The 25,567-nt window shown below is 45.8% G+C and overlaps 1 protein-coding gene across 2 annotated transcripts in view; it reads left to right on the forward strand.

Annotated features, from left to right (window-relative positions):
- Positions 1–432: 432 nt before the first annotated feature.
- Plekhg1 (pleckstrin homology and RhoGEF domain containing G1) overlaps positions 433–25,567 on the forward strand; it is a 213,740-nt gene continuing 188,605 nt past the window's right edge. Inside the window, exon 1 of one of the 2 annotated variants that reach the window (XM_036168921.1) lies at positions 433–591. The gene's annotated coding sequence lies outside the window, so the exon portion shown is untranslated. The remainder of the gene's footprint in view (positions 592–25,567) is intronic. The other variant, XM_036168922.1, reaches the window with a different exon arrangement.

A 25,567-nucleotide genomic window follows, 5' to 3' on the forward strand; every position in this document is an offset into this window, starting at 1 on the left:
AGTGTTATGACCTCACAAGCTTCAGCGTGAAACTCAAGTGTGGACGCAAAGCAATCGTTTTGCATCCGATTTCAGGGCGCTCTAGGAAATGGCCACATCCGAGGCTTAGCTAACTAAACCTGAACAGCCCATAGGAAGGGGCTGGGGGGGGGTGGAGGCGGGGAAATGATGCGTCTGGAAAACAGTAGCAGGGATTTAAAAAAAAAAACAAAAAACTTTTGCCCCTAGAGGCTGTAATTTGACTGCTGTCTTTGGCAAAACTCCAGAGAGCAAGCTTAATCTCTTTCTGAACGGCCTCCTCCTCTCTGCCGGGTCCGCCCGCAGGGCCCCCGAGGAGGCGGGCGGGGACCGCGACCCGCGGCGGCGGCCGGAGGAGCGGGGCGGGGCGGGGCGCGCCGGGCGCGGAGTGGGAAAGAGGAAGTGGAGCTGGGCGGGCTGCAGGGCTCGGGGCCGCCGGAGCCGGCGCTGGAGCGCAGCACATCGCGGAGCCGGCGCTCGGGAGCCGCCCCTCTCCGGTAAGCGCCGCCAGGACTATTCCAGGGACCGGACCAGGGAAGCCGGGGACCTCGGCCACGCACCCCGAATCTGCAGGTGGGACGGGCAGAGCACGGTGTCTGCTCCTGAGGAGGAGGTCGTGGGGGGGGGGGGGGAGGGGGGCTGAGCGCCACAACTGGGAAGGGACTGAAGGTAGCTGACGGTGCTGCTCGCTGTCCTGGGAGTCCCCAGGTCCGGGCTCAGCCTAGGTCTGCCGGCCCGGTTCTCCCGCCCCTCGCTGCAGCCCCCGCGGCTGCAGTTTGCAAGCTCGGTGAAGTTTGCTCAAGCGCCGCCGGGTGCCACCCCACTCCCCAAGTCCAGAGGAACTGTCCCCACATAGGACCCTCGGGGCCCACACCCCAACAGCGGTGCGCGGGCGCGAGGACGGGGAGTGTGTTGCGAGTCCCAGCTAGGAGCAGCCCTGCGAGAGCAGAAACTCTCATGGGCTCCCCCAGATCAGCAAGTCCGCGATTTCAGAAGTGAGCGAGAGAGTTGAGAACCTGTGTCTCATGCGTCACCCGAATGAACGGTAATACCTAGGCGGCTACGACTGTGTGGGCTGTTGGCCGGGGATGAGTGGGTGGGTTTGGGGGTAACGGGATGGGGGGGATGGGAGATGGGGTTGCGCAGCAGGCCCCAGGTTGACGGCCAGAGCAGGTCCTCCCCTCTTTGTGTCCCGGTGGAGTCTCGTTCTGCAGTCAGAAAAGTCGGGACGCCCTAAGGAGGAGAGGGCTTGCTCGGTTTCACAACGTTCGTGAGAAACAATGAGGTAGATGATTTGCTCTGGATGTGCTGTATGAAGTTGGTATGTGTAAAGCTGACCGTGTGTGTGTGTGCATCGCTGGAATTTCATTAAGCTCTGGCTGGTCCTTAGCGCTCTCGCTGTACCACCCTCAGGTAGCTGGAGCTACTGCACCTATTTTTGACGCCCCTAGGGAAAGCGAGTTTGGCCTTGGCAGGGCATCGTCTCAGAAAGTTCCGATCTCCCCGAGGGAGAGTTGTTTTGGGGGATTTGGGGCACACTGGATACAAACTGGTTATGCCCTGGATACAAACCCAGCAGGGTGTCAGAATGTGAAGTATGGGTCAGATTTGCCATTTAACTGAATTCCAGGTTTTAGATTGAGTTAACTCTGTAAAACCAGTGGTCAGGGGTTTGAATTCTCAGTTTCTGAAGTTCACAGATTTTCAAAGAACAGATGGGTTTTGTTTTGTTGTGTTGTGTTTGGCTAAACTGCTATAAAAACTTATCTAAGCCTATCATCAGGGATCTAAAACCTCTCAACTTTAGCCTTGCACTGTGGGACGTGCGAACAAGCCATGCTGGTAGCTTCGACTTCCTCCCTGATAAAGCGGTGTGTGGATGTGAAGCAGATAGTTTTAACGGGCTTCACTCCTCCCAGCGGAGGGTATTTATTTGTTCTACAGTAGCTAACACTTCTTCTATACAAAAGTGATGGGTTGCATCTTTGAATCTGGCTTCCTGACTCCTGACTTAGCTTTTTGTGCTCTTGGGATCCCACCATGCCCAAGCCACTAAAACCAACCAGGAAGAAACTTTCTTCTCCGGAGTTCACCGACCTCCCGGGCTTCCTCCCGAAGTGGGTCCCCACCAGCAATCCTTGCGTGACCTTCCTTTAATTTCTTTTGCATGGCAGATCCCCCAAAGCCCTCTTCTGCAAAAAGACTAAACAAAATGAGAACAAACAGCTGTTTGGTAGTCAAATTTGTGCCCGAAGTCTGCCTTTCTTTGGTAGAATTTGTCTGTTCCTCTACTTTCCCTGGGACTCCACTTTTTTCTCAATGCCTTTAGTATAGACGATTGTTACCCCCTGCCCCCAAAATACCTTCTAAACTTTCCGTGGGAGAACTGTCATTCAAAGAGGTTAAGTGATCACATTGCAAACCATAGAAATTGGCAGCCTAATTTTTCAAAACCAAAGACAACCAGTAGTATTTCTCTCTCCTGCTTTGTGGTTATTTCTTTTGGGGGATTTAATTCAGTTTTACTAGTTTGTATTCTGACATGAAAATAAAATGGAAAAACGGAGAAACCACAAGACTTTTGAGCCTTTATTAAGTTACAAACAGTTTCTGCTCTGTACTTTATTCTCAGTGCTGCTGTCCCCCCTTCCCCCTCTGTGGGTTTTTCTTCCTTTCACCGCTGGTAGTTGGGTGTTTCCAACAATTTTCTCCTTGTAATCCTGCCTCAGAGGTGATTAGATCTCCAGGCTATTCAAGCAGGATGCCTCTTGGATGATGTGGCCCAGCCTCTGTGTCTTTGAGATTTAGAGTGATTAGGGGCAAGGATTCTAGGATTCTAGGATTAGCCAGTGAGTATGAAGCTCCCCTCTGTGCCCTGGTAAGGGGTTCTGATCTGACTTGAGTGATTTTTATAATCAAGGAAAGTAACATTTATATTAGACTATTCTTTGGTTTTTCCTCCATCCCACACCCCCCCCCCCCACTCCTCCATACATTTCAGAAAGAATGCCCCTTAGCTCCGGAGCTGGACTGAGGATTGAATGAAGTAATCCATATTAAATCTTCCACACATATGGTGTGCTTTGAAGATGGTAGTTGCTGATAAGATGATCCTCTCTATTGGCAGAACTGTGGTCGAACTCAGCTGTGACTGACCCCTGGTCCTCCACTACCTCAAAGTGATGGTTGTGTGGAAACAAATTTTCATATTTATGAACTATTTATTTGTTTCTTTGGGGGTTTTCTTTTCACTTTTCTTAAGTAGGATCTTACTATGGAGGCCAGATTGGCCTTGAACTCACAATTCTCTCACCTTGGTTGGGATTACAAGTGAATGTCACCACGCCAGGCTGCAGTTCACTCTTTAAGGAACACACACACACACACACACACACACACACACACACACACTTTTCTTTTGCTGTAGAAAAAAAAGACATGATTTCTAATGCAAGGCATTTACATATTCAGGCACTGATGGCAAAAAGCAACCTTTTTTAAGACAAAGTCTCTCAAAGTAACCTTAGACTTGTATGTAGCAGGCATCTGAGATGTTCATGCTTTATCCGAGGCCCGCGTCAATCTCAATTAATGAAATGAAAAGTTGACCCCAATCTGTTGGCCCATTCAGAGTCAGGGGCAGCTGTGCCAAATAGAACTCACTGACAGAAGAGGGAGCCGCACGATTAGGATCTGGCTGACTACATCGCTTGCAATGGATGCCTTAGACGGGATGCTAATGCCCTGGTTCATTGCTGAAGGGCTTGGTCCTGGGGAACCTAAATGCTGCACAACAACATCAGATGTGCCTGGCTAACCCCCTTGCCAGTGATTAGGGGTTCATTGGAACTCCAGAATAGCTTTCATGTTGGAGTCTGAGTATCTCTTCGACCCATGTGTGTAAGTTCCTGAATATATTTTTCTCCCAATGAGCTCTAGGCCAAGTTACAATTTCCAGACCACAACATCTTCCTTGGGTAAGCAGAGGGCCTCTGGACCTGTGCATTCTGCAGTCCTGATTAAACCAGCTATTCACCGAAAGAATTGGTCTTTATTTCCAAAACACCTAGAGCCACAATGACTTTGTAGCCTTAGGTATTATAAGGCATTGAAATTAAGATATGTAAGAGCAATTTAAAGTATATGGGGAACTACAGAGCTGGGTTGGTGATTAAGGATCTTTGCTACTGTTCCAAAGATCTGGAGTTTGGTTCCCAGCACCCACATCTGGTTGGTTGTGACTTCAGATTCAGGGGATCTCACATTCTTTTCTGGCCTCCCTTAGGCCCATGTGCATGCAATCACACACACACACACACACACACACACACACACACACACACACACACACCTAAAGTATATAAGAAGCATTGAAGATGTAGCTCAGGGGTAGAGCACATGCTAAGTTCTCATACTGGCCTGGGTTCAATCCCCCAGTACCCTGGGCCCTAAAATGAACATTAGGAGAATCTGTGTAAACTGAAAGGTCCATTCCTTCTTCTATAAAGGATTTGAATATCCATAGAATGATCCCATCAGAATACCAAGTGGTAGGACACTAAAGCCTGCCAGATCCACAATTCCATAACCCTTCTCTTTCTCCCTCCCATACAATCCAAGAGGAAAGTCAATATGAAGAGTGTTAATGTTAGGGTGCATTTTAAAAACAAATCCTGGCTATGCCCACTTGTAATAAAGTGATGGTGGTGGGGTGTAGGGAGAGCTGGGGTTTTCCCTAGGCCTTTAATTAAGAATGCTGTTTTGGTAGCTTTAATAACCATGGTGCTACAGAGGCCACAGAAGGAGCTTATCAGCAGAAGCCAGCCAGGCTATGGGATTTGGCTAAAAGCTAAGCATCCCTTTGACAGATAGGGGGGGGGGGGGGGGTGAGGCATCCTTTGAAAATGTCAAAGGGAAAAAAAATAGGTGAGTGTGGATCTTATGGTAGCTGAAACTTCAGCATAAAAAATCAGAGTCATAAACCATCATGCTGTTGAGTTAGCTATCATAGTTGCAATGGATGTTAGGGGGGGCACATGGATCACAGGTAAGTGATCTGTGGCTAGATGGGCATAGAAGAGGAACAAAGGGTGTGAATTCCCCTCTGTGCTGGCAAACCTCCCATAAAAAGCTGGGTTTTAAGTATTTGGGACTTTGAGGTTCATACGTGTCTATGTCACGTGCTATTTAGTTTGGGGAAGTTTTGTTCGCAAGTATTTTAAAATGTAAAAACTAGTGGACATATGGGTTCATGACTATACTCCCAGCTCAGAGGAGGTCCATACAGAAAGAAAGATTGCCATGAATTCAGTCCAGCTTGGCTGCTGCAGAGGGAATTCCAGGCCTACCTGGGCTACAGTGTGAAAGTCTGTGTAAAGACAGTAAATGAATCAATAGACACACTTTAAAACGTGTAAAAGTAGACTTTTGTCATCAGCCATATTAAATAGGATGTTGGGATGGGGAGATGGCTTCGTTGGTAAGGTTGCAAACATCAGGACTGTATCCATTAAAAAAAAATGTCAAGAGTAATGGCACCGGCTAACGATTCCAGAAGTGTGCTGATCTCTGGGCTCCCTGGCAAGTCAGCCTAGCCAACATGTCGACTTTCAGGCCAGTAAGAGATTGTCTCAAAAGAGAAAAGAAAAGGACAGAAAGAGGGAGAGGAAGGAGGAGGAAGGAAAGAAGGGTGGGCATATGGCACTCAGGGTATGACACCCAAGGTGGTCATTTGTCCCCTACACATATGTACACACTTGTCATGTACATGCTTCCCACACACACACACAACCTACACACACAGTGCAGGTTGTACATGGCCCATAGCTGTCATTTGCTAACTGTGCTGTATGAAATATTTGATATTTACAATATCACTCAGTATTTCCACGGAGACCCCAAGTAAGAAATTTCACCGGCCCCTGGTCTGAGTTGATGCCGTGCTGACCAGTGTGAAATTGAAAGCTTGTCTTTTCTCAGTCGCTCTAGCTTCTCTTTACACTGGGGTTGGAAGTCCCTGCTGGGCGTTGCAGTCGGTTCCCATGGAGATGGCCACATTTCCACACTCAGCCTGGAGTTAGACATAGAGGCGGGAGAGGCTTGGCTGGGTTGAAGTAAAAGCTTCGTTGAAACTTATCATCAATAACTATATGTGGAAGGAGGCCCGAGCCCCTGAGTGTGGCACTCACCATTTGTACACCTGCTCCTGTTTTAGCGCCTTCCGTGGACTCCTGTGTCCCTTCTAGTCAACATCCCTGGCATAGCCTCAAGTGGGCCATTTCTCATCTACTACATCTTTTCATACACAGTGTAAGGACGTGTTGCCTCTCCGGAGACCTTGTTCATCACACTGGGCCAAGAGGCAGGTGTATACATCTCCATGCTCACACAGAAGCTTGTAGCGTAAGCTATTAAGAGGCCAGAAAAATGTGGTGATTCTGTGGATAGACATTTCATTTCAAGCTAAGAGAATAGTCCTTACTCTCCCTTCACCCTCTGTAACATACCTATCTTTTTTTCTTTTAAGACAAGATTTCATGAAACCCAGGCTGGCCTTTAACTGGCTATGTAGCTAAGGGTGACCTCGAACTTCTTATCCTCTGTCTACACTTTCCAAGTGCTAGGAGTTCAGGCATTCACCACACACTGGTTTTATGCAGTCCCAGGGGCAGACCCAGGTTTTGCACATGCTTGTCAGCCATGCTCCCAACTGAGCTACATCCCCAGTCCCCAGTTCTCGTCTTCAAAGTAACTAACAATGAACTCCTAATTCCTAGGAATGAATGAGATTTCCTGCTGTAAAACATTAGTTCTTCCATTAGTAATTTATCAATCTCACATTCGTAATTGATCACTGAATTTTAAATTTTATTCAGCTCATATCTATTTATTGAGAACCTACTATGCCGAGAATAATGCCTGACCAACCTGAGAGATGGTCTCCATAGAGATATGATGAGGGTGATGGGAAAATCAGAGTGATGGATGAGCTACTCTTCACTGGTACTCTAGGAATCCTCTAGGGGAGGCGACATTTACTTGGGACCGTAATGATAATGAGTTCTAAGGTACCTTTGAAATACACTGTATTATCTGCTGGAAATCAAAATGTTAGGCAAGCACTCCACCACCAAGCTGGATTCTCCAACTCCAAATATACCATTTTCTAATCTTTTTAAAGATTGTTGTCTGTGGTTTGAGTCTCACTTTGTAGCCCAAGGCAGCCTCAGACTCTGCACCCTCCTACACCCACCTCCAGAATCCTGCAGTGAAATATGTTTTCATTTGTACTCCATGCGCACCCATGTCTGCACAGTGTTCTACTGAAGCCTTGTACTGGGACAGAACCTTCTTTTCTGTCTCTCACCTGTCAGATACTGACTTGAATTTGAGGAAGAGTTTAATTAAATATTAACATAATAATTTAAAAAAATAGTTCAATACATCTATGACCCGATGTACTTTTTAAAATACTTTAATGATTCACTCGGGTCTGGCCAAAGGGTCTCAGGGAATCCTACTTAAGTGAACTTGACCTGCACATGACTTGTAAAGGGTGCAGTCGAGCAGTTCCTACAGCCAGCCAATTCCTTTGGCAGATGTCTGTGAATCTTTACTGCAGTGGACCTGCCTCTTTAGAGCAAAGGCGTTAGCTACAAGCTGGCTTTCCTCTGTTTTCTAGATTTTTACTTAATATGAATGTTTGCCCCTCCCTGTCCCAGGAGGCCGCCTGGCCCTCTGATGGAGGAGGTTTCTTTGGACAATGGAGCAGCGGAGGCTCCACATCAGTCAGGACTCCTTGGCTGCTCTGGCAAGCCTCTGGGTTTTCACACCAGGCTGACTTCCGTCCAATAGAGCTCCACCCTCCTCCTGGTGAAGGAGTGAAGGGCTGCTGAAGTACTTGTTTCTCTGAGCACCCTCTAAACTCCCAGCCCTGGTCTGGACCATGGCTCAGCACCCCTATTTGGAGCCTGCTGGCTTCCCCAGCTCTCTCCCTGATCTCCAGCTTTAACCCCTCAGTGAGCATGCGTGTTTACTTCCAGCTGTGATCAAATGTAACTTCCTGCTGTTTTGCTTTTGATCTCAACATATCACCCAAGTCCCTAGCCCTCAATGGCCCTCCTGCCACTTCCTCCCAACCTAGCTACTGATGCCAGAGCCAAGTCCCCTTCTGTATACAGTCTGACAGGGAGGATAGATCAATGCCTGGCCTAGAAGGAAACCAAGTGCAGGCCTTTCCCCTTCCTGAGCCACCCCGGCCCTCCTCCCTCCACCTTCCCATGTGATTAAAGGTCCCCATGTCCCTGGAGGTCTTCAGAACAGACACCCAGTCGGACTGAAATCTGAGTCTTATGAAACAAGTAGCTACAGAGCAGAAGTCATCCCCAGGCATTCCAAGGATGTGTGTGCACCACGGTCCAGCTTGGATTGAGGTGATTTAAAGCTGTCACCAGCCTGTGATGAGAAAGCTGGTGAAGAACTGGGGCCACCAGGAAAAGGGGGGGGGCTAGCTCCTGTGGTTGCGTGATTACGATTTGTGTCAGCCCCAAACCCTGACATCTGCGCGTCTCTGATGTGCTGTGAGAGAGAAAGACTGTAATCGGAGGCATAAATATACCATCCTGTGTTTGTTCCCTTGAACCGCATAACCCTGTTATTAGTTTAAGTATCTATGTGGTGCTAACAGGTTATAGCTGCCTCAAAGGAAGATAGGGCTCCTTTTCTGAAATGACTTACTGTGAAAATATCCCGGTGCCTCACACTTTCTAACCTCTGAAAATACTGAGCACATGAATGACGGAGCCTGAGAGTGAGTCTAACTCAAAGATTTGGCATCACCGAGGAGGAGATACGTAGGGGATGATGGGGGCGGGGGAGATGCGGGCTTTTTAAACTTGAACAGATTACATCAGGACCTTTCTTACCCTATATGGGAGGCTCAGTGAGGAATAGAAAGGTTGGGACTGTAAGAGTAATGAGATGGTCTGGCAACAGATGGGACGCGGGGACGTGCTGTGGAGGGGTTGGCTAGTATTGGCTCCACCGAGGAAAGTGCGTTAGGAGTGATTTGGAAGCTTCTGGGGTGTGATTATGGAGGAAACTCTTGGTGGTCTTGGCATTTGTCCACCTTTCCTCACTATCTGTGTAAGATAATCCACTCCCACACCACACACATGTGCCGTTAGCAACTGGGGGCTTGGATGCGACCGTAAAGAAGGCTGTTTAATCCCAGTCCTTCATGATAGCTGACCTCCAAATTACTAGAGTGATGAGAGCAATATGAAAATAATGATTTCATGGCCCACAGGTGTGCCCCGCCACAGTGACGCACAGAGCCCAGGTGGATCCTCCACAGCACTCTTGACAGGAGAACTCTTCCCTGTAACCACTTCCTTTGTGAACTTACCTGAAGTGGAAGCAGATACTAAAAGGTTCTTAAAACAGCCGGAATGAGTTCCACAATTAGCAATGGCTTTCAAAGTCCACAATGCCCCTGAAGGAAAAAAAAGAAGACTCATTCTATGGTGTGATCTGTCATGTGTCAAGATTCTGTCCAGCCCGGTTTGGCTACTTCAAGAATTTCTAAACTGGAAGCTCACATTTCATTGCTCCCAATGTCTCACAGAAATAAGAGGGCTGGAGAGATGGCTCCATGAGTTAAGTGCTTGCTGGACCTGAGTTCGGGTCCTCAGTACCCATATAAAATATAGGGGTGGCAATGCACACTTCTAATCCCAGTGCTGGGGGAGGGAGGGTGGGTCCCCAGCACTTCATGACCAACCAGTCTAGCAAATCAGTGAGCACTAGGTTCAGTGTGTGACCCTAAGATAATAATAACAATAATGATGATGATGATTAATAATAATAATAATGTAGAGAGTGATTCCAGATGACACACAATACCAGCCTCTGACCCCTGTACACACAGGTATGTCCATCCATGCATCAGCATGCACACATGCATGTGTGTTGGGACACACACACACATACACACACACACACACACACACACACACACACACACATACACACACACAGCCATTTCTGCACTAACTAGAGACATACCAGCCACAACTGCTCCAAAACTTGACTTAGTTTTAGATTATTCATTTATGCAGAAGATATTTGGTGAATGCCCGGAAATGATTCTTTCGTGAGAAAATTTGCTACCTCAGTGTGCATAATGAATGATCACAGCACTCACATCTAATATCATCTTGCTTTTTCCCTTCTTTATTGTTATCCACATTCAAATGCTGCTTTGGAGTCATTTACTGTGGAAACACGTGTATGTACGTGGAAAAGACATGTGTGTTTGCCTAAGGTCTCAGAAGTCAGTTGATATAAGGGAATAGTATGGAACTGGGAAGGGCACATATGTCACTGGGGGGTCAAATGCCACCTAACCTAGAGGCTTACAACTATGTAATAAAGATTTTATGAAGCTGGGCATAATGGTAAACACTTGAAATCCCAGCACTCTGGAGGCTGAGGCAGGAAGCATCAACAGTTCAAAGCTAGCCTGGGATACATGGAAAGATCCTGGCTCAAAAATACCAAAAGGGGAAGAAAAACCAAAAGATGCTATGAGCTTTTAGTGCCTAAGAAGCCCGTGGTAACGAGCGGCTATCCAACTGTGTTTTCTGCACATTGTGTTTAGTTTTATGCTCTGTTACTAGGTAGCTGGAGCAATAAAACCAACATGAAAGTACCTGGGCAAGTTTATCTAGGTGTTACAAGATTGTGCCTTGAGTTTCCCGAGGCAACCGTCCACCATTCAAGATAAGGAAGAGGACCATAGTGTATTTGGTTTGCTGTGGCGGAGACCCGATAATCAGGTTGGTACTTCAGATCACTCATTTGCTCAATAACTGTACTTTCCCGGTTCTGGGTGCACAGTGAAGAGCCAAGCTGGGCGAGTCTGGAGTGAAAGAGTCGACTCCATCCAAGTGCTTTAAAGGAAGTTGAGCAGAGAGTTAGATGGAGCTGGGGAGCACAGTGTTTGACCTGCTAGTGAGAAGGCTCGATCAGAAGATACATGTTACACAGCTGGGACTGTAACTAAAGCCCAAGACAGATGCTTCTTAAGGATAAATGTCTATTTGGCTCACTGTTGTAGAGGACCTGGCCCATGATTGGTCAGCCCATTCCTTTGGGGCTTCTGATGAGGTAGGAAACCACAGGAACATGTCTGTGGTGAAAAACCACTCATCTCACTAGGAACCAGGATGCCAAACAAGTGAAGGTTCAGGAGTCTATCCATGTCCTTTGAGAACATGACTCCAGTTACCTAGAGACCTCCCACTAAGCCTTCCCGCATAAAGTGCCCATCACTTCCCAATAGTGCCAAGCTAGGGGCCATACCTGTAACCCACAAGCCCTTTGGAGCACTGTGTTAGTCAACTCTCCATCACTGTGACAAAATACCTAAGGACAGACAGGAAGAGGGGTCTGTTCTGGCCCACTGTGATTGGCCTGTTTTGGTTTTTTGTTTTTGTTTTTGTTTTTGTTTTTGTTTTTGTTTTTGTTTTACATGTGACAAGGCTACATATCATGATGGAAGCCACAACAGGGGAAGCTGCTTATATCACGATCACCAGGAAGCGGAGAGGGAGAGTCCCCCAAGTCAGCTTTAAGGACATGCTCCCAGTGACTTCACGTCCTCCAGCCAGGTCCTAATTCTTAAAGGTCCTACTGTCTCCCAGTGGCATCAGGCGACTGCCAGGAGATGTACAGACCCAGTATTGGAGGGATGAAGCATCTAATACATGGAGTTTGACAGGACACGTATCCAAATTATAACAGGGACCTTCTAGAGCTACACCACAGCAGAGGATAACCTCTGCATTAAGGCTGAGTCATAGCAAATGAGTGATCTTGAGGAGATCTGAAGCAAGAACCATCCAGGTAGAAGAAAAGATAAATATGAAGAACCATGATTGAGGAAAACACAGCGCCATGCGTGTGCAGGGTGGGTTATAAGTGAGAGACGATGCTGAGGAGTTAGAGGCCGAGTTGTGTGGGTCTTTGGGATGTTGAAGGTCTTTGCCATGGTTCAGCATGTGACGTCAGGCTATGAGAGGGTCTGAAGCCGAGGAGTCGCATGCTCTAGTTAATGGCTAGTTATTTTCCTGGCTGCTGTGAAGAGAGCTGTATTAGAAAGTTCTGGAAACAGGCAGAGCTGCAGTGATACAGAGAGAGGTCGGTAGCGGAGGAATTGGTGAAGAGCAGGCAGATTCAGAACTGAATGTTGGCCGAGATGGTACAGCTCTGGAGAGTGTCGTGGGGTAGTGAGCTGTGCTGTCATTAGGATTTGCTCATCCAACTCCGTGTTTCACTCCTGTTACCCTCTCTGTTTCCTCCATACAATGGAACCAGCGTAGCACATGGCTGTGCGTGAAGTTCTCCATGAAGCCATAAGCAAGCTCATCTCCCCATCTATCCCCAGGCCCAGTACCCTTCCTTTCAGCTCTTAGCTCCCTCTGGCCCATCACTTAAGATGCGCTTGTATGTGCGCATGTGTGTAGGCATATGTAGTTGAGTAGATAAGCATACGTTCATGTGCACAGCATGCATATAGCAGTCAGAAGAGGAGTTCTGGTCTCAGTCCTCGGGTGCCTTCTATCTTTTATTTGATATTGGCTCTCTCGTTGGCCTAGAACTGTGCCAGGCAGCTAAGTTAGCCAGCCTGTAAGCTTGTAGGGCTCCTCCCATCTCTGCCCTCCCATCTCCTGTCTATGGGGTTACAGGGGCACACCACTGCACCCAGCTTTTTTACATGGGTTCTTGGGGTCCAAAACTCAAATGATCACATTTGTGAGGTTGATGCTTTACTTACTGAACCATCTCTGCAGCTTCGTGATGTCTTCATCTTGATGCCTATCTAGTTGTCCATCTTCCCTCTCCAGATGACCAGATCCTCAAGGGCACATATAAACCAAATCACCTTTCCTCCTACTGTGGAAATTAGATTTCAGAAATAGAAGTAAAACAAACAAACAGAAACACAATTTCTATTCCACAAATCAGTTGAGAAATAGAATTCTGGGCAGGTAGCTAAAGATATAAATAAGAGAGGGGAGGAGGGAAAGGTTCAAATAAGAGAAGGGAGGTAGAAAATGAGAGTAAAGGAAAATGGTGGAGAGAAAACTTGCCAGGGAGATTGGAGCTAACAGTTCATTAACAGTTCCTTAGAAAGTGCTTTGGTCCAGCAATGTTTTCTCATGGGCATGCTCTCTCAGTTTGGACATTTAGGAGTTTGCAGTAAAGGTTGTGCTTTGAAAGTGTGTGTGCTCACTGCCTGTCTCTTGTAGAACTCTGCCCTCTGGGCATGACAAGACCATTGCCATTTATCCACAGGAGACCCTTTGAATATCAGGTTCCCTAGTGGAGAGGGGGAGAGGACCCATGAGCCACACATGACTTCTTTACCCTAATGATGTAACAGTTAACAGTCACTGGGGTTGGGGAGGACTTCCTTGGTGGTGTAGCTGCCCATAAAAATTGCACATGATCCTATAAGCAATCCCATGCTCATAGTTCTGTAGGTAAACAATCCCAATTAAAACCATTGGTTCATGAGGCTGTCTTTGAATGAAGTCTTGTCTTTGGTCTATCATTGGTGGGACATTCATTCATTGCTACTCAGGCAGTCATACAATACTGACTTTCCCTATCTTGCTAAAAACTTGCAAACTCGAAAGAGATTGTGCTTATACTGGAACAGAAGTAACTACCAGAGATACTGTAGTGATAAGAAATATTTCTAATACCCCAAATCAACTAAGTGACTTTTGTACACTTCTAAATGAATTATCAACTATTTCCCAAGATTATGCATTCCCTCTTGTGTATGGAAGAAACATCTTGGACCTTCGGTAAGTTATGCATTCTTTGGGACATAGGGATCACTCCAAAATCATCCTTCTACTCACACCAAAGAACATGGTTACCCTGTTGACCTTGAACCAATGGCTTGACTTGAATTGTCATTCAGTTATCTTTTGAAGTGTGTTCAATGCTAATGTATGAGTTCTGGATGCAAATACTAGGTGTGTGTGCTATTGCCTGTGAATGCAATACCGAACTTGAAAAAGTCTGCTTTTATTATTCTCAGGATCAGAATGAATCAGTCTTACTGTAGGGATATTCAAACTGGAGAATGTTAAATGGTGCAGTAATTAATTGCCCTGTGATATACAATCTCAGTTTGCAAAAACATGTCCAAAAGGCCTCTTCATATTAAAGGAGAATGGAATTCTAGTAGCCTAGTTTAAATGATTATGTTGATTAAAAAATAGTCAAATGACACTTCTCCTGGAATATTCTAACTTAAAATTTTTTGACTCCAATCAAAAGGCCCATTTGTGTCTCAAAATAAGTCAATAAAGGGGGAAAACTTCACGATGCAGTGGGTTAGTCTGAGCCGCTCATTCTTATTCTGATCCATTCTGGGGTTTATCTACCCAGCTTTTGCACAGTTGACTCAAAGTCACCCAGCCAGAACTGGACTCACAATCTCTGTTTCCAGACATATTTTACATACTTCCAGGGTTCCTCCTCTAATCCTTTTCCAGTTCTTGGTAACAGCACCACAATTCACTGGTCGCAGCAAGGCATTTTCCTTCCCTTTCCTGCATGCCCTGGCCAGTTAACAACAACTCCTTGAATGGGCCTCCGTCTGTATTCACCTACCCATGCCATAACTCCCCTTTGTCTGTTCTTGCTCTCACTTCCCAGGGCTTCTGGAGAAGTGTCCAGAGGAACACTCGACTCTTTCCAGAAGAGCCTGCTCTCTATCACCATCTTATCTAGAAGATTTTCTGCATCACTGTGTCCCAGATCTGCCTTCTGCTCAATTCAGGCTCTGCCTTCTAGGTCCATATCAAAAATAATCAGTGTGGCATAAGGTGTGATAGTTACACATTTCAATTCTGGAGCTAGACCTGGGTTCAAAACCAGCTCCATCACTTAGAACTTTACTAACCTTGGACAAAGTGTTCACCCCATCAGCTTAGACCACCATCTTACACATAATAAATGAATAATGACCTCCTGGTGTTATAATGAAGATTGGATCCACCTTTAACATACTTGCAGAGCCCAGTCCTAACTTAAAGAAGAAAGTTAGGTAAATGTTAGCCTTTTTTTTTCCCCACCAAATTTCTTTAAATCAAATTTCATAAAATGAAAATAATCCTCTTACTTTCAAAAAACAGATGATTTTGGTTTTACTGTTTTATGGGTATTTAGCTCCTTACCCTAATATAGACTGTTAGCTTATCCACGACTTGTATTTGACTACTATACAAAATAAATATCATATGGATATGTGAAGATTATGCTGATATACCCACCTCTCACATCCCTTCTGTGATCTAATTGACGTGCCATAAATTGCTATTTGTTTATTATCTTTCTAAGTTCCTTGGAGGGAGGAATGAGCCCTCTAATTAGGGAAATTTCCAAACAGAGGTAAGTAAGGAACACACTGTAATGAACCCCCACATTCCCATCTTTAAGATTCAGCAGTTATAAACATAGTGCCAGCCCTAGTTTGTCTGTTTTCCCTCCCCCAGTTGAAATTATTAAAAGTAAATACCAAGACTGAGGTGTAGTCTCATTGCTAGTGCGTGCTTAGTGTATACAATGGTCTAGATTCTGTTCTCAGCTGCTTCCAACAAGCATTTCCCAGATATCATGTTATTTTGCCCACAGATACATCAATTTCTGATTGACAGACATCACCACCACCATGCAACTCTAATGAAAAAAAAAACACAACTCCTTAATGCCCACTTCTATCCTGTCTACAGGCTATTCAAATCCTGCTAGAGCAGGATTGCTTGTGTGTTTAGTTCACTGTTGCACCCCAAGCATATAACAGGCAAGCCAATGCTTAAATGAATGAACGAACAGTTGTATTCAATATGAATTTTAGGAGATAGCTCTACTAAAAAAAAGTGTAAATGGTGCTTGTGGTCTTTGGCTATTGCTTTTTGGCTCTTTGACAGAGATCAAACATGACTGATGCTGAGTTGATTGATAATTTAGGCCATAAGACACATATAGTCCCTGGGGCACAACTGCCTTGTGTTGGTGAACATCATCCACAAATCACCATCACCCAGTAAGCAGATACTTTCAGAGTGCCACCTTGGGATACACCATCCTTGTGCCTCGTTCCTGACTCAGGCATGAAGTCCCATCCATTTCCCCTTCTTGAATGGGGAACACAGGTCACCTGGCTCTTGCTTTTGAGTTGGACAAGTTGTGTTTGGCTCTGAACTAGCTGTTTCATCTCCACCAAGTGGGGGATAACTAGACTACTGGATAAATTGTTATGGACACTTACTGATAGCAGTGGAGGTGTTCTGCCCTGGGGCTTGGCTTAAGCTGCTGTCTAGTGGGCTTTTATGGGTATTCTCTTATCTCAACACATGGTTGGCAGCATCCAAGGCAAGAGTTGTTGAGACAGAAGGAAGGTCCCCTGCTGGAAGCTGTCCCCCAGCAGTGTCATTTCCTGGTCTCCTTGTTCTTGCACCCAAACTCTTTGTTTCTAGGGTGTGCCACCGGCACTTCAGGGTTTCCTGTGGTTGTGGAGGTCTGCTGTGGGATGAAGAGCAGTGCTGTGCTTTTCTGTCAGGTCAGCACACTGCCCATCTGAAGTCTGAAGAGTTTTTACTGCTATTAAAAATTGAGACACAAAAGTGAATTCACAACCTTCCCCCCACCAATGATCTATGGCAGTATTGATGGCTGCACCTATGAGATTGGTCCTAAGATCTTCGCATATGCGGTGTTGGGAGTTAAAACAACAGGTAAAGGCGGGGAGGGGTCCAGAGGTACGAAAAGGAGAAATTAACATTTCATCACAGGTCTGAATTAGCTCAGGGCTAGCAACTGACTTTCTCCACCTAAAGATCCAAACCCCTCACATCCTGTCCTGAGAGATGACATCTTGATTATGGGCAGACAGAAGCCTAGTTAAAATTAAGAGTTGTGTTATTGCCGATGGAAAGAGTGACCATTTGGGGAGACAGTCTGCCAGGTAATAGAAGAGCAAAGTATCATGTAAGATATGGCAGTCGAGAGGCCAGGAGAGATTGTGGCCAGAGTCATTAGACTATTCTCTCCAGGTTCGTTTGAGCGGGGCCTCACAGAAGTCCTCAGGACTCGGCTGACTTCAGAGGTGTTTTCTCCTGGGCTTAAATCCATGTCTAAAATGTTTAACAGCTGTTGGGATGCCATGCTTGGGGACAAATGAATAGTACATGCTTGTGTTGAGCTGTGAGCTGGACATTTCCAGCCAGCACTTCATTGCGGCAAGGGGTCTCTATGGCCAGATTCAGTCTGGAGGGGAAATAATTGAAGATGCCCGTCATCAAAGGCTGCCAGTCATTCATGGTGACAACAAGAAACATTAGGAAATCTATGGGAATTCCCCATTTGGGCAAGGTCAGGACAAGTTCACCTGACATAGCAGTGCATCAGACAGGGGCCCCAATTTGCATTGGCCTGATAAATCGGAGTGACGGAACAGTCTCAACCTACTATGATATAGTTGAAGTGCTGGTAAATGCTGATGTTTAGAATCTCCGGCTTGAATGGAGGGAGGTGTGATTTGAATATTATTGAGAAGGTAAGAAAGCAAATAGCCAAGATGAAAGAATGGAAATTTCACTTGTGTATTTTCAGAAATGCTAGTTCTGTTTTTGTTTTTTTGTTTTGTTTTGTTTTTTCTATTGCACATTCCCTGTGAATTGCAGGAAATCCTTGCAACGGGGTATCCTGAGTTTGGAGGGCTTGTTAGTTAGAAAAACACTCATTTGGTGGTATGCTTTTGGTGAAGATTATAGACTCCATTATGCTTCACTGATTTTGAAGAATAACAATCCATTTAATCACACTTGTTTTCATGGTGGCCCACAGAAGAATTAAGAGACTTCCTTTAAATAAAAAAAAAAAAAAAAAAAAAAAGTTTGTGCTAAAATAGCACTTTTATCCTCACCAAAATGGTTGCTGCTCCTGGAATTTCAAAACCCAACTTGATGTCTCAGTGAAATTTAAAAGGACTCCATGAGTAGTTAACCAGTTAATTGCTGGCCTGATAAAATTGACTCATGCTTTTAATGTACTTAAGTACCTCAGATGGCCCTTGGGAGACTGTGGTCTGTGTCTGCATCTTGAACCTCTATAACAGAATGCTATATTTCTTTGACAGTATTTCCCATAGAATTCAGGAAGGTTTGGTCTGGTTTGAAGGTCGGAGGAAGTTGCAAACAGCAATGCTGAATGCTGATGGGGAGCTGTGAATACAATTACCAAGCTGGTCTAAGTCAGTTTGTGAAGCCAGGCAAGAGAGCCCTCCCCAGAGCTTACAAATGCAGGGGATTTCCTTCCATTCTCTGGGCACAGACAAGCCCGTTGCAGCTAAATGATGGCCATATCAGCAAGCATTGTTTCATGGAAGGCCTGGGGTGTGGGAACAGGTCTACAGGGGAGAGGGAATGCATTCAAACACAGAAGCAGAAGAAAGTGGATACAGCGTGCAGCTGGGGTGGGGGTGAGATCTGTGTGTGTGATGGGGTATGTGAGTTTAAACACAGGAGACATACTTGTACACAAATAAGTTTTACTGTAAATTACATTGACACATAACACAATTTGGAAAGAATAACAAAAAGCAAAAAGGGTAGTGATTTTTATGGATACTTCTACTGATGCTTGCCCAGCTTATACCTGCATTCAACATATATAAGTGAATGTAATTCCAGCATGAATGCTGCTTGATATTAAGTAAGACAAGGAGCTAGGGGCATAGCTCAGTTGGTAGAGGACTTGTCTACTATGCACAAAGCTCTGGGTTTGATCCCCAGTGCTGTAAACCTGGTGCTACAATCCTAGCACTCAGGAGGCTGATGTTCAAAGTCCTCCTCTGATGTATCATGAGTTCAAGGCTAGCCTGGAATACATAGAACCCCATCTCAAAAAAGAAAAAGAAAGAAAGATAAAGTGAGACAAGGAAGATAAGTGTTAGTGCGTCTCTCAATCATGAGCCATTGTGGCTGTTTTGACTCAGATCATTAGTGTCCAATACAGTGCTTGGTTTCTTCAATGTAGCAACTGTACATACTCCACATAATATAATATAATATAATATATTATATTATAATATAATAATATATTAATATAATATATTAAATATAATACAGATTATATTTAATCTGTATTGTTAGTTATACTATTGCTTACTGGGACATGAAGAAAGGGGAGGAGGCAGGCCTATGCTCACTCAGGTCCTTGACTGGCCTTAGCCAGGGAGCCCCAGGTGCCAGACAACTGATAACATTCACAGCCTTGAAAAAATGCTCAGCTCAGGAGTGGCTTGTTTCTGTGCCTCCTGGGCACACTCAAGCCAGCTCTGGAGGGTCCTAATTGGACAGAAGATTGCTACAGCAACCTGGGCTATCCTTTGTCTCCAACCTCCACGCACCTCTAGTGTTTGTGCAGGAGTGGAAGGGTTCTGCATCAATACTGTCATCCTCTTGGTGACCATTGTGTCCACCCAGTCCTTCCTAATGCAGGGGAGTGGGGAAAACCAATTCTGTATCCTGTTTCATGCATTTTTATTTGCATATATATGATAGTCTGGCTGTAAATGGACATTTTCTTTCCCAACTGCCCAGTCCCAAATAACCACGTCAGAGACTGAATATGAACTATAAATGCTCAGCTGATATCTCAGGCTTGTTACTAGCTAACTCTTACATTTAAATTAAGCCATGCTTCTATGCTTTGCCACATGACTCATGGTTTATTACCACATTTTTACATGTCCTGCTTGCTCAGCGACTGGCTGGTGTCTCTTCACTCTGCCCTCCTTCTTCCCATCATTCACAGTTTGGCTTTCCAGCCTAACTTCCTGCCCAGCTACCAGCCTGTCAGCTTTTAATTAACCAATAAGAGTAATACATATTCATAGTGTAGAAAAGGATTGCTCCACAGCATCTGGCTAGGTAAACTCACAACCCACTGCCTCAGTGTCCCAAGTCAATGGGCCTAGAGGCATATACCACACAGTTGACTTTTCATCATCTTTAAAACAGCCATCTCTTTTTCTAGTTGACTTCCCTGTGAGTTTTCTTCCCCCCCACCCCCACTGGGTTCTGCTCTGGAGACATAGATGCGTGTTTTTATTCATTAAATTGCCATAAACTTTCTCATGCCTTGATGAACCCATTCCATTTGGTGGGCTGTAGGGCTGATTGAAATTGAGATCCTGCTCTTGTGGGGCTTATGCTCTGCAGGAGACAGAGCAGGAATAATGAATGCAGAGAAGAATGGAGAGAGAATAAGTCATGATTAGGAAAGAGAAAGCCAGGTGGTGGTGGCGCACACCTTTAAGCCCAGCACTCAGGAGGCAGAGGCAGGAGGATCCTTGTGACTTGGAGGCCAGCCTGGTTGGCCTACATAGTGAGCTCTAGACCAGCCAAGGCTGCATAGTGAGTCCTAGTCTTGAAACAAAACAAAACAGAAGCAACAATGATTTGAAAATGGAGCTCTTTGCTTTACCAACCCTGCCCCCCCCCATCCCCAGCAATGCCAAATCTCATCCCTTGGTTGGTGTGCAAGGTGGTTAACTGCCCATTTGTTCTGCTTCTGCAAAAAAAAGTGGGGGGGGGACTCCTCAGGCCCTGTGGATTAAATCTCTAAAGCCTCTGATTTCAGGTCCCTATCCCTTAGTTTTAAACTTTAAAATAAATTAATAATTCTTAATTCAAAATGTCACTGATCATTCATGATACTCAAAATGTTTCCGATTTGAGAGCATTTGCGATTGGGCTTCCATATTTCCAGATTAGGGATGCGCAGCCAGTAGAAGCCATGCCCTGCAAAATCCAAAAATACAAACAGCAACAACAACAAAAGACCTCCCGAATCTCAAGCAGTTTTGATCCAAAGCATGTCAGATAAGGGATTCTCAGTCTGCCGTAATGAATTTATTATGGAGGTGTTAGGAAGGGAAATGGAGTCAACACTTGCAAGATGTGCAGCCAGGGCCTGGTAAGTGACTGTCACACATTAACTCTATTTATGAGTGATGGTGGTAACTGGTGCCTTTGGCTTACCCAGAGGCCTGGGGAAACATGGGTGTGAGGGATGGCCCCCCACAAAGAAAGAGCACAATTTGAGAACGAGGAAATGCCATTTGAATGAAGAGGATATGATCTGGTGACAGCAAGGACTCAAACCAAGGTATTCGAAGAGTCTAATTTTAAATGCTCTTCTTTGCTATGATGTTTATTTCTGTTCCTGTGGCATCATGTTAACAGGAACACATTGTGATTTGATTTGTGCTGTCTTGCCATGCTGCATTCCATTTTGCCCTATTCCTGTGGTTGACTTCATGTGGCTGATGACAGGGGCATATTAGAATCGAACTCACATTTCTGTCTCCTTCCCTCACCGGCCACCAGGACACAACTCCCTTTCTTCAGTTCTGTCTACCTCTTGTATCTGTTTGCATGAGCCAGCTAAAGTTTGAAGATGAGCGGGGGGGGGGGGGAGCCCATGGGGTGAGAGTATCACATGGTCAGAATTGGGCATTTTTCAAAAGAACACATCTTGATGAAAGCAAAGCATCCTGGGAACATTACCTTCTAGGCTCTATTTCAGGTATGGAATGAGTGTCCATTTCAACCCAAAGGTAACGAGTTAGGGTGTTGGACCACTCAACACCCCCCCAAAAAGCATTCCTAGTGACAGACTTGTTTTTGAAATTTATAAAAAATCCAAATGAGCAGAGGTGCCAAATTGTGCTCCAACATGTGGGTGGCCCCTCCTGTGCTCTGTCCCCTGCTTAGGCACATCACCTGGGACAATTATCACAACCAAAGCTTGTCAGGCTCCAGAGTGGCACCCAAGGATTTTCCAACTGCACTGCTGCTTTTGAGACAAGTGAAGGCTGGAGCCAAGGGTCCACTATCAGACAGGCCATAGGCATTCCTGGCTATCCTCACCCCCTGTATAAAATGAGCATGAGATGCTCTGATCTGTCTTCTAGTCCCTCCCAACGAGTTTCCTTCAGGAAGATCTGCACCTGGGGTATGTGCCATGTCTACCCTCTGTCTACATACAGCCCCATTGTCACTCATGTTGCAGGTGTTTTATCCTGACAGGAAACTGAATACTTTAACTTTAGATTGAAATAAGAAATCAGTGTTGATTTCAAGGGACCCACACACATGCACACACCTCAGTGCCCAAGACTATGCTCAGGCCTTTTAAGGGATAGAAAACAAAAGGGGAATTTTATAGGCGCACCTGATTCTCTCAAAGAGGAAAGCCGGGCTACCACACATTGTTCCTTTTGTGTCCAGTAGACGCGGATTATTAATTAACATCTTTATTTTTCCTGTGGGAAATGAGCAAGCGCCTTGCTAAGAGCACGTCGGCTGTTGGTATGAGATATCCCATGTGTCAGAACACTCTCGCAGTTTCGCTTTTCTTGACCCCAGACCTCACTGTAGCACCGCTTGTCAGATGACCCGGAAGTCAGATCCCATGATGCCATCATCCTTTTAGCCACACAGGTGCAGACAAAGAGAGGGAAACAGATGGGAAGGCTTTTTTTTTTTTTTTCTCTTCTGTTTTTCGAGTTACAAAAACCTTGAAGAGGTCACATGACAACTTAAGTTAAGGCTATGTTGTGGGCCCTATGACAGTCCCATTCTTTAGCAGGAGTGCAGAGAAGTGGATAGTGGAGTTCCTCCATTGCCTGTCTCCCCGTAAATGGAAGCTGGAAGCTCATCATGTGCCTAACAAGTATTGCATGCTTGGCAGGTATCTGGCTTGTCTACCTCATGTTCCTTCGGTGGTCTTGGGAAGATAGAGGTTAAGCTGGGAAAGAGTGTCTCCACATCAGTGGTCTTCAGGGCATGACAGCCATTGCAAACACATGTCAATAGCAACTTTATTTGCCTGTACTGGCCCTGCACCAGACCGAGCCTGTCAACAGCTCATCATGGATTGAGGATTATTGGCAATGGGTAGATTCCAGGGAGGGAGAGTCGTTACCTTCAGCTGTGTACCAAACAGTAGTGAGCCCACCAGGCTCCAGTGGATAGTTCCAAACCTATTGCCACACAGACTGTCATGATTAAAGTCAGAAGGTCACAAAACAAAGCAAAAGGGTGGGAATGGAGAAAGGATCCTGTGGGGAGGGGGTGGACCTGACAGGGGTGCAAGGGGGTTCAAAGAGGGGAAGGGGTGGAGTAAACGGGAGGTACCGTTATATGAAAGGTCAAAGACCAAGTTTAATCAATACAAATAAATAAGCAAAGGGGGGAGGAGGAAGAGGAAGAAGGAGGAGGGGGGAGGAGATGGGGAAGGGGCAGGGAGGGGGAGAAAGAGCAGTATCAGCAGAGGATTATCTTCACTTATCACCTAGAGTGTGGGCCTGGCTCCACTTGGGAATAGATGGGTCTATCAAGCCAGAGTCACCGCAGGCCTTTCCTGTTTGGGTGTGTGTGTGTGTGTGTGTGTGTGCTGATCTCATCTGCCATTACCTCCGGCTTACTCCCCAGCCCCGCCTGCTTGTCTCCTGATAGACGCTCTTGTCTGGGAAGTGAACTGGTTTCCATCCTGCCCACTTTGGTTGTGCGTGCGTGCGTGCACGTGTGTGTGTGTGTGTGTGTGTGTGTGTGTGTGTGTGTGTGTGTGTGTGATGTTTATATAAACCTAAAGACATTGACTCAAGGACAAAAGCAGACTTCTAAACTTGCACCTTCTTCTATAGCCGAGGAGAGGACAATGAACACCCCAGCAGTTCACCATCGAAGAGGTCATCTCTGCCAGGTGTGCTGCCCACAGAAAGCCCCTCAGGGCACACCTAGTGGCTATAGGATTTCTGACAAATTTCTCACTTGAATGGTAATCCCTGTGAAGAGACCCAACCTCTTCTTCCAGAACTTTCTCCCAGTCCTGCCTCATCACAGCCCCTTGTATGTTCCTGGCAGACTGCTGGTGCCCAAGTCTTGGGCAGGCTGATGCCTTCATTCAGACACTCTCTCGCTTTGCTAACCTCTTCCTCTTATCCCCACTCCTGACAAGTCTTCTTCTAGTCTCTCATCCTGACACCCGGGCCTCAGTTTCCCTCTTTGTGAGGTTCTCATAGCATTATCGTGGAGAACAAATGAGTTACTAAAGTACACAGGACCTGCGAGGGTTAATCTTCATTGTCAACTGGCAAAGAATTCAGAATCACCAGGGAAACGAATCCCTGGGCATATCTCTGAGGAAGTTCCCATGTTAAGTTCATTGAGATGGGAAGACCTACCATAAATGTGGGCTGTACCGTCCCCCAGATTCAGGTCTAGAACTAAGTCAAAAGGAGAGAGGGAGCTGAGCATTCATCTCTCTGCTTCCTGACTGTGGATGCAATGTGATCAGTCACCTCACGCTCCTGCCATCATGCGTTCCCCGCCATCATGGACTCTCCCCTCAGACAGTAAGCCAAATGAACCCAGCCTTTCTTAAGCTGCTGTTTTCAGATACGTTGTCACCGCAATGACATAAGCCACTGACACAAGACCTAACCCAATATGAGTGCCAAGCATCGCCCTCCATCACAAGAAATAAAAGCACTTAATGATTTTCCTCTCTCCCCCAACTCTTGTTGCATAGAAGTCTGTCTTATCTGCCTCACCGCACCACAGTGCGGCTGGGGGGTCAGGCCAGTGTCTGTGAAGGGCCCTTTTACTTTGCAAATGAAAATGGGTACAATCGAGATGCTGCTGACAGGCAGAGTGATCGGTGCTTCACGGTAACTTCCAACACAGTTTTGGATTGATGTTTAGGTTAAGGAATAAGACAGGCAGTTAGCAAAAAATGTTCTCCGCACGAGCACTTCCATATGCTTGTAATTTTCCTCTGCCTTCACCTATCACTATCAGCCTTACTTCCTCAGTGGCTGGCAGGGCTACCTGGTCCCTAATGAGAACATCGAAGCCGAGAAAAGGAACTCTCTTCCAAGTACCTTGCACCAAGGAAGGGCTTACCATATGAAATGTTTAGGTCAAAATTCTCCAAATGGAGAGTTCTCTTACATGAAAGGGGCTATTGAGCCATCACAGATGCTAGACTAGAAAGGACCAGTTTCGAAGACACATTCTTCCCCTCCCCCCTTCAGGGGTTACCAACATGAGACTAGATAGTAGTAGGAAAAACATGTATTTCTTTAATGAACATTTGAGGAAGGAAAACACGATCTAATGCTGGCCCCATGCTGGCTGTGAGCGAGGGACAAGGGGAAGCTTTGGGAAAGGGCAGCCACCCATAAGTTAGAGGGTCTTGATGCCTCTGCCTTACTGGGGTTGGCAGTATAGATGTACATAGGTGACCCTGATTGTCACTGGGATTAAGGAAAGTGTCAGCATACTTTTGGGACTGTGAAAGTCTCTTGTTGGGTCCCCTTATCTCCCCACCTTTGTCATTAAATTTAAGACATGACCGACATTTTACTGTCATCAAAATCCATCTTGAATGA

This window comes from Onychomys torridus, chromosome 19 (assembly GCF_903995425.1).
Source record: "Onychomys torridus chromosome 19, mOncTor1.1, whole genome shotgun sequence".
Classification (NCBI taxonomy): domain Eukaryota; kingdom Metazoa; phylum Chordata; class Mammalia; order Rodentia; family Cricetidae; genus Onychomys; species Onychomys torridus.